The 13,272-nt window shown below is 34.1% G+C and overlaps 1 protein-coding gene across 2 annotated transcripts in view; it reads left to right on the top strand.

The window, feature by feature from the left end:
• Positions 1-616: 616 nt before the first annotated feature.
• Positions 617-13,272, top strand: part of Cad87A (cadherin 87A) — an 890,323-nt gene continuing 877,667 nt past the window's right edge. For both annotated transcript variants that reach the window (XM_081726161.1, XM_081726156.1), the window contains exon 1: positions 617-651. The gene's annotated coding sequence lies outside the window, so the exon portion shown is untranslated. The remainder of the gene's footprint in view (positions 652-13,272) is intronic.

Here is a 13,272-nt window from a genome sequence, read left to right as displayed (position 1 = left end):
TAAAGAACTCAAAGGTATAAATGTAATTGCCAGATTCAAAGATTGCTTAGTGAGTGATAGATTTCTTTATAACTGAGTTAATTTAAGAACATCAGATTCATCAGAATAAGTAGAAGGCATTTAATATGATTAATGATTTAATTTGTATGAGGTTATGTACAAATACATTCCCGTCGTGGAAATTCCTGTCTTATCCTGGTACAGAAGGAGTGCAGTGGTTTATTCGACTTTAAAATAGAATACTGGAAGCAGGAAACACACCTATGTTAAAAGATGGAGAAGCAGCTACGTTGAGTCGGTTTTTAAAATTAGAGATGTACAAGAATGTGACAACTACAGGGGAATAGAACATATGAGCCATGGGATGAAGCTCTGGGAGAGAATGATAGAAGGAAGAGATCGAAATAATATAGAACCAATTTGGTTTCATGTCAGGACTATCGACGATGGATGCAATATTTGCACTTATAATGCTAATCCAAAAGCACAGAGAATACCGGAAGAAAATCCATTTGGTTTTCATCGACCTAGATATACAGAATTCTCATAGATTAGATAAACTAGATGTTCTTATTTTAAGAAAATTTTTGATTTCTTTTTCTTTCTTTTCAGGAGCAGTTGTCCTTCTTCCAACTCAAAAGGACGCTTTAGGTAAGTTGAGAGATAAGTTTTTCTGCTATTGATTCTATTTCATCAAGAAAACAATTAGGCATTTAGGTTTTCCGATGTATATGTATAGTAGAAACTTGAATTGTGTCAGACCTTTTGCTAAGTTTTACAAGTAGTATTTGTGTCATTATTTTAGGAATATGTAAGTCATTGATAGGAGAAAATGAACATTAATACGAATTCCCTCGTAGATACAGTCCCCTTGTTAACAGTTATTTTCTTACATATACATTAAATACGAGGAGTCATCGAATAAAAGGTTACAAAGCCTACTATTGCTTATGTGTGAGACATAGCTGGAAGATCAACACACTTGATGATAGAGAGCGCTCAGCACTAGTCCTCGATCTAATCTCAAGTTTTGTTCAAACATTTATCACAACGGTAGATAAAGTTCCATACTATTTACATAAAAATTCGCGTCAAGTTCTCGTAGCTACCGTGAGGCAGCGGTTTTTACATGAACACATGCAAGATAATGGTGGACAGTCATTTGTTGCTGTAGAGCGGAGATAAGATGAAAGTCATTGGGGGTTAGTTAATTAAACTGTAAAAGGGGTGCTCCAGTCGTTTCAAGCGTAAAGGTGAGTGGTTGAGGTACTGGCTCTACCGCTGTATCCCGAGTTGTCATTAACAATATTGGTTCGTTTTTCATTGAAGGCACGACACCACTTCCCTACATGTTGCTTTGAAATTTAGTCCTCCCATACACCTTCACAATCTGCCTATGAATGTCAGCAAGTGTAGTGTTTTTGCTCAACAGGAACCGCACCAGACGAGTCATCATTTTTAATGTCGGTTTTCTGGGTATACATAATCAGAATCCTAAGTCTTCAAATCTGCACCAAGACAAACATGTTATTAATCTACAAATAAATTTTCGCTAAGTTACAGTGAATAATATAAAACTTCTATGCTTTGAAACCTTTTTTTTAGATCATCCCTCGTAAATTAATAAACAATTGGTTTTAGCATAATAATAATAAAAAAAACTATCATTCATTATTAGTAACGAACAGAATACTTTTTGATATCAAAATTTTTCTTCAATTTTTTCGAAAGTAACGTATGAGGATTCCCCTCAAGCAGGAGATCCTTCGTGGCTAAGCTGTTAGCGTACGCACCTTCGGCGTGGAAGATCCAGGTTCGATTCCCGGTGGGAGCTCAGGTGGTTCGGATTTCCGTTAATCAGTAAGTCCCGTCTCATATAGGCTCGCTGCTGAAAGAAACGTTAAACTCCAAATCAACTCAACTCCCCTCAGGCAGCTCATTTTGTTCATCCCAATATCATTTATTAATTAATACTTTGCAAAGGTGAGCCACATATGAAAGTTAAACAGAAACGAAGTTTTAAGAATTAATCACAATTTTGGGTTGTATCTTATTGTCATGTTGTTACTGTTATAATGAAAATCTTGATGAAGTCATACTTCAGGCAATTTCATCTTAAATTTCGTGGTTATTGTACAGGGTGGTCCGAAAGTGGGCCTACACCCCCTTTAGTTTCAACTGTATAGTGTTAGTTATGGTACAATGTCTGTACACAGTTACCTTGAAGTCCTAAGAGTCCTAAGAGTCATAAACATCGGTATGATCAACATCCATGTCGTAACACACCTGAATTCTGCGCCAAGTTCTCACAGATGTTTTGCGGATATACTCCGGAGTCACGAGGGTGAAGGCGTGTTCCACAGCTGCTCGTAATTCCTGTGTTGTGTGATATCAAGTGTTTCTTCTTGTTGCTTTATGAAACCTCAGAGAGCATTGTCTGGTGTTGTCAGATCTGGACTTCTTGGAGGCCAGGCAAAGACAGCTGGTGAAGATGCACAGCCTCTTCCAATCCAGCGGCCAGGAAACGTCTGATTCAGGTAATTGCGTACGTGAATCGCGAAGTGTGCTAAAACAAATGAACATGTATAGCAGTGTTGCCAGATAATGCCAAGCAATGTTACCAAGCAAATGTGGGTACAACCTAAAACCGTCAAAAAACAGCAATTAGGGGTACACTCACTTCTGGACCACGCTGCACAGCATCACTTGTAATCGTTACAAAAAGAGCTAATTTTTCTCGACTTCCTTGAAAACACGGATGAGAATTTACACAAACCCATATCATTTTATTTAGTTCAATGATACCTATCAAATGGCATATGTCTTATCAGTGGCATATTTACGATTTTGTTTTGGGAGTGGGGGGGGGCTTCGCTAACTTTATTCCTGAAAATGTGAAAATTCTGCAAGATATTTCATTTACTTTAATATAGTAAATAAAATTTCGAGGGGAGCTTAAGCCCGGAAGCCCCCTTAAATACGTCACTGTGTCTCATCTTTGGACAAAATTTTTCCGCTATATGCTAAAAATGTTATAGAATTTCCTGCCAAAAGTCAAACCAAAATAGATTAGATAAATTTTTATTGTAATTGTAATAGAAGGATTCGACACCTGACTGTAAAGTAAAGATGTTAAGCAAATTGTTTCCTGTTAACAGCTACAGGATATCGCATTGAAGATGATAGAATGTATATATTTTAAATTTCTTTTTGTAAACTTCAAAGTTTTTCTTAATTCATTGCTGGCATTTTCATCTCTTTTCTTCTGGCATATAATAAATAGCAATGGAAATTAAACTTTTTAAACCTTTACTGTAGCTCAGCACTTCGCATCTTAGCTGCCCTTTCTACACCGAAAGAAATTTTCCTGTAATAAATACTAAAAGGATCTGAAGTCTGTGATGTTTAATTTGAAAGTTTGTTCACTCTCCACTTAATGGTGTTAAAATTTAACTAATTCCTTATTCAAGTTTTCAAATATCGACTTTCCAATTTTAATATTTGAACAAAACTTTGGTTGTTGATTGATTTGAAATTTTGCGCCCCTTTCAGTACCTGTGCTATACGAGACATAGACCTACAGCTTAACGTGGAATCTAAACCATATGAGCTCTAACCGGGATTCGAACCCGGGTCCACCGTGCCGAAGGTGCGTATGCTAACGATATGGCTACGAGACTTTTATTCGAACAATTATTTGAAGAATTTATACCAATGAACAAATATTTAGTTGAGCAAACAATAATTATTTGAGTAAATAAATAATAATTCGAATAGTCTTAATATTCAGTAAGATTTTCGAATAAGTTTTCAAACAGTTCTCTGCACATTATTTTACATTTCATTACAGTGAAAACATTAAACGAAAATATCTCACATTTAACCCACGCTAAACAAGGTAAGCATTGTTGCAGTTTTATTCTCTCGCAAGAGTAACAAGAACTGGTCGCAAGAACTCTGTTAATTCACCTTTAGTATATATATTTTCTTCTTTAATGTGGTTTTAACATCTCGACAACTCAAACAAACTAGTAAATATATGACAAAGCGGAAAAAGACTTGCTTCTGATCATTAGAATATTGCTTATGACATTTTTACAACCGATCGCCTTTATCCTTCGTATAATTTTTTGAGCTATAGGGCCAAAAAAAAAAAGCTTCCATTAAATTTTGTCATTTCGTTTTCTTTTCTTATTTTACTATGTACTTCACAATTTTCGTGGTATTTAGAAATATTACTTTCGAGCAATTGACCAGTACCGCTGATTACTTTTTTTTTTTTTATTTTTTACTTAGGTGACCAAGACGATTTTACACTGTAAAAGTACACGTAACTTCTGGACACTGAATCAAGATTACTTTTTTATTATTATACGGAGGATTAAAGTACAATCCTAAGAACTCTTATTAACCTATAACGTGGACGAAATACATTTATTCTTGTTGTGTAAACTAATGAAAAAGGGTCCTTAATTTTTGAACAACTCATTAGATCTCATACAGGGTGTTCCATTTAAAACGCAAGTTGGAATCTGGTATAGGCTAACTTTTGAACGGAGTGAGGTACCCGTACAAACTATACATCAATTTTTAGCTTGATGCGTGTATTTTTAAACGTAAAAGCAGCTAATGAAGTCCACGTGTGTACACGCAGTGTTGCCAAATGTAAGTGAAACTGTCAAAAATATTTACTAAACATGGTAAATCGCATGTCACACATGTGCATGGACATGCAGTCCACAAATTTCAGCGCGGATACTATGTCTTTAATTGAACCGAACATCAAAAAGTGTAATAAATATCACAATTTGACCTTCGATTTGAGATTTTAAAGGTGAAAAGTGAAATAGAAATGAAATTCTCTGCTTCCCATCGCTACATTTGCTACACAGTGACTCAGGCTTTTCTATTTTACCAAATATGATTATTTGTGATTTGCTCGCTTTAATCGATAATAACAAAATTTCGTAGTTTCAGGTAGTTTTTATGTTGTCACATTAATATTTACGTTCTCCGCAATCAAAGAGAAGCCGGGGAACTTCTGCATTTCTCCACCTTTTTTCTTCCTGAGCTTACGTTTCGATATCTTTGCTACTATGTTGTAACACATTTTAAACGAAATTACGTGCATTCTTCTAGGTAATATAAGGACGCAATAAATTAACGTTAAGACTGGTGGAGAATGAAAATGAACTGACATGTACCGTTTATCAGTATATGTACGGATAACGAATGAAAACACAAAACTTGGTGGCTATTGGTGAGAATTCCTTGATTAGAAGGAAAAGTTCATTTTGGTGGAATTTGGCGGACATATATTTCGGGTTTGAAACCCCAAAAGTCATGTGCTAACTTGAAAACAAGGTTTCAGCAACCCCCTAACCAAATTCTATGATTTGGTGTAGCGCCAAAAATCCGAGGCTTAGTCATAATACCGGACATTCTTAATCGAGTATTGCAGGCATTTGATTACCGTAATTGCGGTTGCCGAGTGATCAAAGGGTGGAAACACTAAAGGTATAGGATTGCATTTCAAAGTTGGATAGTCTCACTTCTTCATTGTGTAAGTTATTTCCATGCAAGATATTAAACAGTTGTTTTATTTACATCGCCGCTCTTTCATCAATCCCATGGTATTAATTGTGGACCCGGTACAATAATGGTCGAACCAAGATAAATCTCAACTTTCAGTACAAATCTACAGTGTAGCATACAAGTTAAGAGTTTCGTTGTTCCAGCTGCCTAAGTGTATGTTAAAAAAAAAAAAAAAAAAAAAAAAAAAAGAGAGAGAGAGAGAGAGAGAGAGAATGTACAACTTTAAGCTTGCGTTTCTGGTTTTTAAATTATTGTTGGTTAGACCATTATTTCATCCATGTCCACAATTGTAAAAATGCATATATGAACCTTTTTGTATTTTAAGTTGAATCTATGTCAAAAATTGCCGTAGAGCTCATGTTTATAAGCATAATATTCATACACAAGAAGCGGATTATTTGGTTCACAAATTCATTGAATTATTCATCATATGTTGTTTATCAGTACAAGAAATATTAAATTTTGTGCACTTTGTGTTCGTTTTATGAGAATTATTTTGTCATTATAGTAGAGTTTATCATCATCTATAAATCACTGAATTATAGAAACGCCTTTTTTGAAATTTTTAAAGAAAAAAACAGTTTCCACAGACTCTATTGTCAAAATTAACTATTCACGTTATTTGATAATTCTTTGTAATCATATTTTGTTGTGTTTCTCATTTCTTCTCCCTAAATTCATTGCATTTGGAGTTTTCCAGTATGAAGGAAGAGATTAATTTCATAGCGTGTTACGCTCTAAATTTCAGTGTAGTGAAATTAATTACACGAGATACATTGATCCAGTCGTTGATATCGATTATCGAGTGATGCTTGGAGTGGTGGCTATCACACGGGATTCTCAGCTGGAGGGAACATATGAAGTAATATTAGAAATTCGTTGTCAAAAAGACCCTATTTTTCTTTATAAATGTTGATTATACTTTGTTTTGTAGATGTTTAGAATTTATGCTAATTATACTACTTTGTTAGCTATTATCGCACTGGTGTCTAATCATTTATGATAAATATATCAAAATATAAGCAACCGGAACTCTTCCATGGTTTTGCTATATCTTCCGAGAAGACACAAGAATAGCGCATACGTCTTGCGTACATTAAGCCCATATTTTCTGGTTGGGACATATTGTGAAGTAAATGGTTCGGATTCTATGTTAAACTGAAGTTTCGTGTCCTATATCTCCCATCCTGAGGAGTGAAGTTACTCGAATCAAACAAATTTTACTTTAATCAAGCAGGTGAAATATTGGTTATTTCATTCTTACGTTTACTAAAACTTTAGTGTGTTTATAAATCCTATGAACAATATCTGATAATTGTTTAATTCGCCAGTAGCTGAATACGCAACAGATAAAATGTATGGGCAGATATGAAACTCTAATTATGTGTGGACAGATATAGAAATGAAGTTAAACCTTTGGTTTAAAATTCTATGGTTTTACCGATTAATCTAAGGGGTACCGATGGCTAATGAAATTGAATGATGAGGAAAGATTTAGGAAGAAGAGACTGAAAGAAAATAGGAGAACGATGAGAAAACCTATGAGAACATTGTTGTTTGTCAGCCTGACATTGTTTGAGATCAAACCACAAACCTTCATCACCAGAAACGGGCGTTCTACCGCTACACATATAGCCAAATATAAAATGTATAAAAATTATAGTGGCTATTAGTGGAAAGCTATTAAATGATAATAAAAAGGACAAATAAGGTAGAATCAGTACATCCGTAGAAACTTGTATTTGAGAAAGTAGCCTATCAGTGAATACTTACAGTAGTAGTACCACATGGATAAACTAATTAACTCTATGGCGTATGCAACTATGAGGTTCAATGCCGCGTTCACAAAAGCTCTCCATTGACTTTGTCCTTAGCCAACTGGATCCAATTTCTACTTTGTATTACTATTTCTGCGAGATCCATCTTAATATTGTCCTCTCATCTGCGCCTAGGTCTTCCTAATGGTCGTTTTCCGATTGGATTTCCAGTTAAAAATTTCAAAGCGTTCCTACTTTCTTCTATTCTGGCTACATGGCCTGCACATCTGAGCCTCTTGAACTTGATCACCCTAACAATGTGTAGTAAACTTAATAAATTATACAGTTTTCTCATTATGAAATTTACGCTATTCCCCATCCCCGTTCCTCTTGGGTCCAAATATTCGTCTAAGAATATTTCTCAAATAATTTAGTCTGCGTTCTTCCCTCAGAGTAAGCGATCATGATTCGCAACCATACGGCACAACAAGCATGATTATATATATATATATATATATATATATATGATTAAAATTCCTGAACAGAGTTCGCGACGACAGAAGATGTTGAACTGAATAATAACACGAATTCCCTGCTTTCAGTCGATATTTAATTTCTTCGTGGATATGGTTATGGTCTGTTTACATTGATCCTAAATATTTGAAAGTATCTACTTTGTCGAGAACATTATTTGATATTTTAATGCATCCTTAATTTACATTATTACGATCCTGGCGAACTTCCATATATTTAGTTTTCTCTGCATTTACGTCTAAATCCATGTCCCTAAAGGCGTTTAATAATACTTCTGCATTTCTTTCTATTCTTCTTCTATCATCCTTTATCAGATTTTAATCATCGTCATAACTAAAGACCGGGGGGGGGGGCTTATGCAGAGTCGTTCTGATGCATGATTAGTGCCATACTAAACAGTTCGACTAACATATGTTTCCTGCAGTAATCAGACATTTAATATAAAGCTAATAATACGTGAAAACGACACTGCATAAGGTTCCCAAATCTTTAGGCATTAAAAACCTGGAAAATAGGCGGGCAAATAGGCACTTAAAATTAAAAAAAAAAACATTCAGTAAACAGTCACTAAAATGTAACTCGAAATAATAAGATAAATACTCAATACAATTTAAAAAGTAGATTCAAATCATAGGTAATGTTCAAAGAATATAGGAACATACCCTGTCTATTAAGATCTTCTTTACTGTATATATAAAAACGAAGCTAGATATGCATTATATATACAGAGCCGGATTCAGGATTTTCTGACGGGGTTGCACCAATAACTACTACTGTATTTGAATTAAATTTGAAATCTTTAATACCTTTAGTCATCTGTAGTGTGAATGAGGAATATTACCTTGCTTGGTGAATTCTTTTCCTTCAACCTTCAGAAAATCTACTTAAACTATTGCTTTTGCAAATTTCCGTTTTCTTTTAAGCCCCAAACGAAAATATGAAGGGAGAAAGTTACGGAAAGTGTTGCTATTTTCACTGCTAGCTTCTCACTTTAGATAGTGTATATTTACAACGAAGGGGAGTGCATGTGCTCCAGTGCACCCCCCTAAATCCGGCCCTATAATGTACCGCGTGGTTGTGTTTACAAACACCTAATGTATATTATTATTATTATTATTATTATTATTATTATTATTATTATTATTATTAAGTATTCTGCCTTTTGGCTTGTAATGGGACTAGTGAGGTTTTTTTCTTCTTTTTCCCTATTTCTTTTCTTCTTAATTTTCAGTTTGGTATGTTATATTTATAATATAAATTACATGTTTTCCCACTGAGGGCTTATTTTGAAGAAAATGCATAGAATATGCAATATTAGGCACTAAAGCAATTATTTAGGCAGTAAAGGGTGAAATAGGCAAAACAGGCGAAATAAAATTGCCTTAATTCGAAACCATAACTCCCCATCTATCTATTAAAGTGCTACAATAGCAATTAAAAGCGCCTTAGCTCCAACCTATAACTTTGGCTTTCAAATCTTTCATTTACGGTTATGTGTGATTTCACGTTTAACACAGACAAACATTTTGAGTATTTGTACTTTAAATAGTCTAAATTAGTTAACTATATCTTTTTCATAAAGTTTATGATATAACATTATTGTTCAAAGCCTTTGTATTTTAATAAGCCTTCTCTAAAATCAATGCATGTGAATTGTGCTTCCATCTTCCGAGTTCTTTTAAACTATGTTTATATATTTGTGGTCAATCCTTTCGACAATGAGATCTCGGAAACTACAGGCTCTAGAAAAATGTGGTTTTCACTGATCGATTGGAAATTTTGCGTAGATTGTCCAGTTCTAATTGAATATTAAAAAAAAAAACATGGCCATTATTTCTTTATTACATTTTTAGGGTATACTGGAAGCGTTGAAATTAAAAAAAAAAAAAACTAAAGGATCATATCTTATGCGTTATACATTCCAACACCACAATGTTGTATATTGGGGTTTATATGTCTGAGGCGTTTGTTCCATGGCCAAATAATAGTGAAAAAGGAAAGATAACCATTTCTCGAGTCTACGATAAATCTTTATTTTTTGAGTGTTTTGCCCAATGAACACCATATATAACTGACATTATAATTCATTGTATATGTAATGTATTTGCTTATTACATACTGCATGCAAGAAGAAAGAAAACACTGGTCATACATGAATTAGAAACTCGAACCGGAAGTAGGCTCAAATCTTGCAAATGGTGCGAGATGTTGAGAAAAAATAATCGAAAAAATCTCCCCTTTATGATACCATTGCCTTTTTTTTTTAATCAAGACGTCTTTCACTTGTGTCTGTAAAGGGACGTGTACATATGTTGTGAGGAATCAGAAGGAGATTTATGCTCATATGCGAATGATGCGCTGTGTAGAGAGCGCAGGTTCAGCTAGTATAAAGTTTAAAATGTTATTTTTGATAATATCTTTAATATTAAAGAATAGGCATTGTCTAGTCATAACCTAGTGAATACCATTCAGCTCCAGCGACTGGTTGCTGTCTTTGATTTTCATTATAGTGTATTCCAGAACAAAGTTGAATAACAATGGCGACAAGGCAGCTCCTTGTTTCAGGCCATTCTCGACGTGAAAGTTTGTTGACAAGAATTTTGCTACTCGACTTTACTTTGAGAATTCATTTAAACACATCTTAATTAATCTAACTAGCTTTACCTATTCCAAAGTCTGTAATAGTGATATTCAATGTTTCCCTCCTAATCGGGTTGTAGGCCTTTCTGAAATCAATATCTACCGAAGAATTGTATTCGATTTTCTTTTCGAGTATTTGTCGAATGGTAAATATTTGGTCGAAAATTGATCGATTTCACCTAAATCTGCACTGATAAGCTCAATATATATATATATATATATATATATATATATATATATATATATAATATATCTTTGTATGGGGTCAGTCTAGCTAATACAATGTATGAGAGAATTTTATAGATGTTGACGGAAGAGATATGCCTCGATAATTATTACAATCAGTTTTGTTGTCTTTCTTGTGAATTGGAACAATGATTAGTTCTTTCTCCTCGTGTGACAATTCCTCTTGGTACTGGATAAGGAGAATGAGTTTGTTCATCTTGTTCCACAATTTTTTCTCTCCAGCAAAAATTAACTCAGCTTGAATTTCGTCTACACCTGGAGATTTATGTTTCTTTAATTCCTTTATAGCGATTCCTATTTCTGTTCAGTTAGACTGCAATATACGGTTCTAATAAGTACATTTCACTTTCTCCATCAACTTTAGTTTTCGGCTGTCTTAAAAGAAATCTTTACATCTATGAAAATACTATCTGTATCGGTGAGAATTATTCCGTTGGCTTTCTTTAATATATAAGCGCAAGGTTGATAGCTTATCTTATATATAATGTGTGTGTGTGTATGTATGTAATATAAATTCTTCAAGTTCAATAATTTTAACTTTCAAATAAATCATTCTAAAAGTTTCTTTGTTCTAAAAATTTTGGAAATTTCCCACCTGATGTTAATGGAATTTTGAGTAGTTATAATGTTCGGATTTTGTAGCATCGCAGATTTGCCTGCTTTCTCTGCTAGTTTAGTGCATTCCTAATCGAACTGTTTCTATGTATTTTCACGTGCCCTAATTTCTCTTCTGCTGATATTTTAGTGCTATCCTTAATTTCAACCTAAGTAATTTAAACACTAGTGCGCTCCAAACCTTCTAAAACCGAGAATTTATTTGACATTTTAATCTGATATTCCCATCTCACTATATTCTTTTTAAGTAATAAACCTCTCCGTTTTCAGATCTTGAATATTACATTTATTCAACGATAATCTCTCTCATTATCGCTGCTACCAGGTAGTGACCACTGTTATAGTCACCTTTTCTGAATGGCCAAACATCAATTATGCCAGACTATCTTCTTCTATCTATTAAAACTTGATCAATTTGATTATGTTTTTTTTTTTTCATATGGTGAGGTCCAAGTATATTTGTGAACGTTACGATGTGGGAATTTTGTACTCTTCACGATAATGTTTCTGGAAGTTGTAGATTTCATGAGTCTAACGCTGTTGTCATTACTTTAGTTATACAGACTTTCATTCCCTATAATCGGTTTAAAAATACTCTTTCGTCCTACCTCCGCGTTGAAATCTCCTAATGGAATTTTCATATGGTATCGTGGGAGTTGATCAAATACTCGTTCTACTCCTTCGTAAAAACTGTCTTTTATATTGCTATCGTTATTTTCTGTTGGGGCATGTACATTTAGAACAAGAATATCATATTACCGACCCATAAGAGTAATAAAAGGAAGTCTATCATTAACAAATTCAACTCGTTTTAATTGCTGATATTATTCGTTTGTGAACAAAAAAAAAAAAATCCTGTTCTATTTGGTGATTTTTATTATCTTCCCCTTAAAGAAACGTACAATTTCCGGACTTCACTGCTTCCTTTCCTTTCCATCTAAATTCCTGAACTCCTAATAGGTCCATCCTATATTTCTCCAATCCACTCGGTACGGATTTTAACTCGCCTAACCTATAAAGACTATCCATTTTACTTTGCTGAAGCCGTACGACGTTATCAATCCTGATTCGAGACTTCTGTGAATGTTTCTGAACAAGTACAGGTACCTGTTTTCACAGGATGAGATTGTTATCCTCACGCCAAACCTTCAAGCTGTAGGACAGGCACGTAGCCAGGATTTCGCGAGGGAGGGTGTCCGTGACATGAAATACTGTGGTCATTACACCAGGGGCTCGATCATTCTAAACTATTTTACTGGAACATATATTGGTTCGTTTAGCCAGGATTTCTTAACGGGGGGCGGCGTGACATGAAATTCTGAAGGTCCAGGAGCTTGATCAATCTAAACTACTTTACTATCAACATATATTGGTTTGTTAGGACAAGAAAATGAGGATATGTTGGCAAGTATTTTAATAGCAAACTACGAAGAAATCTCGAGTAAAATAATGATAATAAAAACGTGTTGAAGAAGACTTTACAATATTTACGTCCTTCCTCTGTTTATTCAAATATAACAATTTTCCTTTCATTATGACCTCAACTATTATAAAAAAGTACATATTCACTATTATAAAACGTACATACTCAATAATGTCTTGCAAAATATTTTACAATATCTGTGTTCCTTTCTCTGTTGAATCAAATGCTAACAGAACTTTCTTAACACATAAATTTTTATTTTTATTATTCCGTCAGCTACTGTCGGTTCCAAGTGACAGGTTAAAGGATGAATAGAAACTTTGATACTGCAAGGATGAGATGAAGAAAAATTACGTTAAAATTTGTCCACGCTGTTACGCAACGACACTATGCTTTCGGAAGCTTGCAGACTAGTAGCAGAAATTCTGAGAATTCCATAACTTTTCTAAAAGTTTCAAATTC

Source organism: Thermobia domestica, chromosome 1 (genome assembly GCF_964235325.1).
Source record: "Thermobia domestica chromosome 1, izTheDome1.hap1.1, whole genome shotgun sequence".
In the NCBI taxonomy this organism is placed as follows: Eukaryota; Metazoa; Arthropoda; class Insecta; order Zygentoma; family Lepismatidae; genus Thermobia; species Thermobia domestica.
The sequence above is the reverse complement of the archived record's forward strand: the minus strand, read 5'-3'. Positions and strand labels throughout refer to the sequence as shown.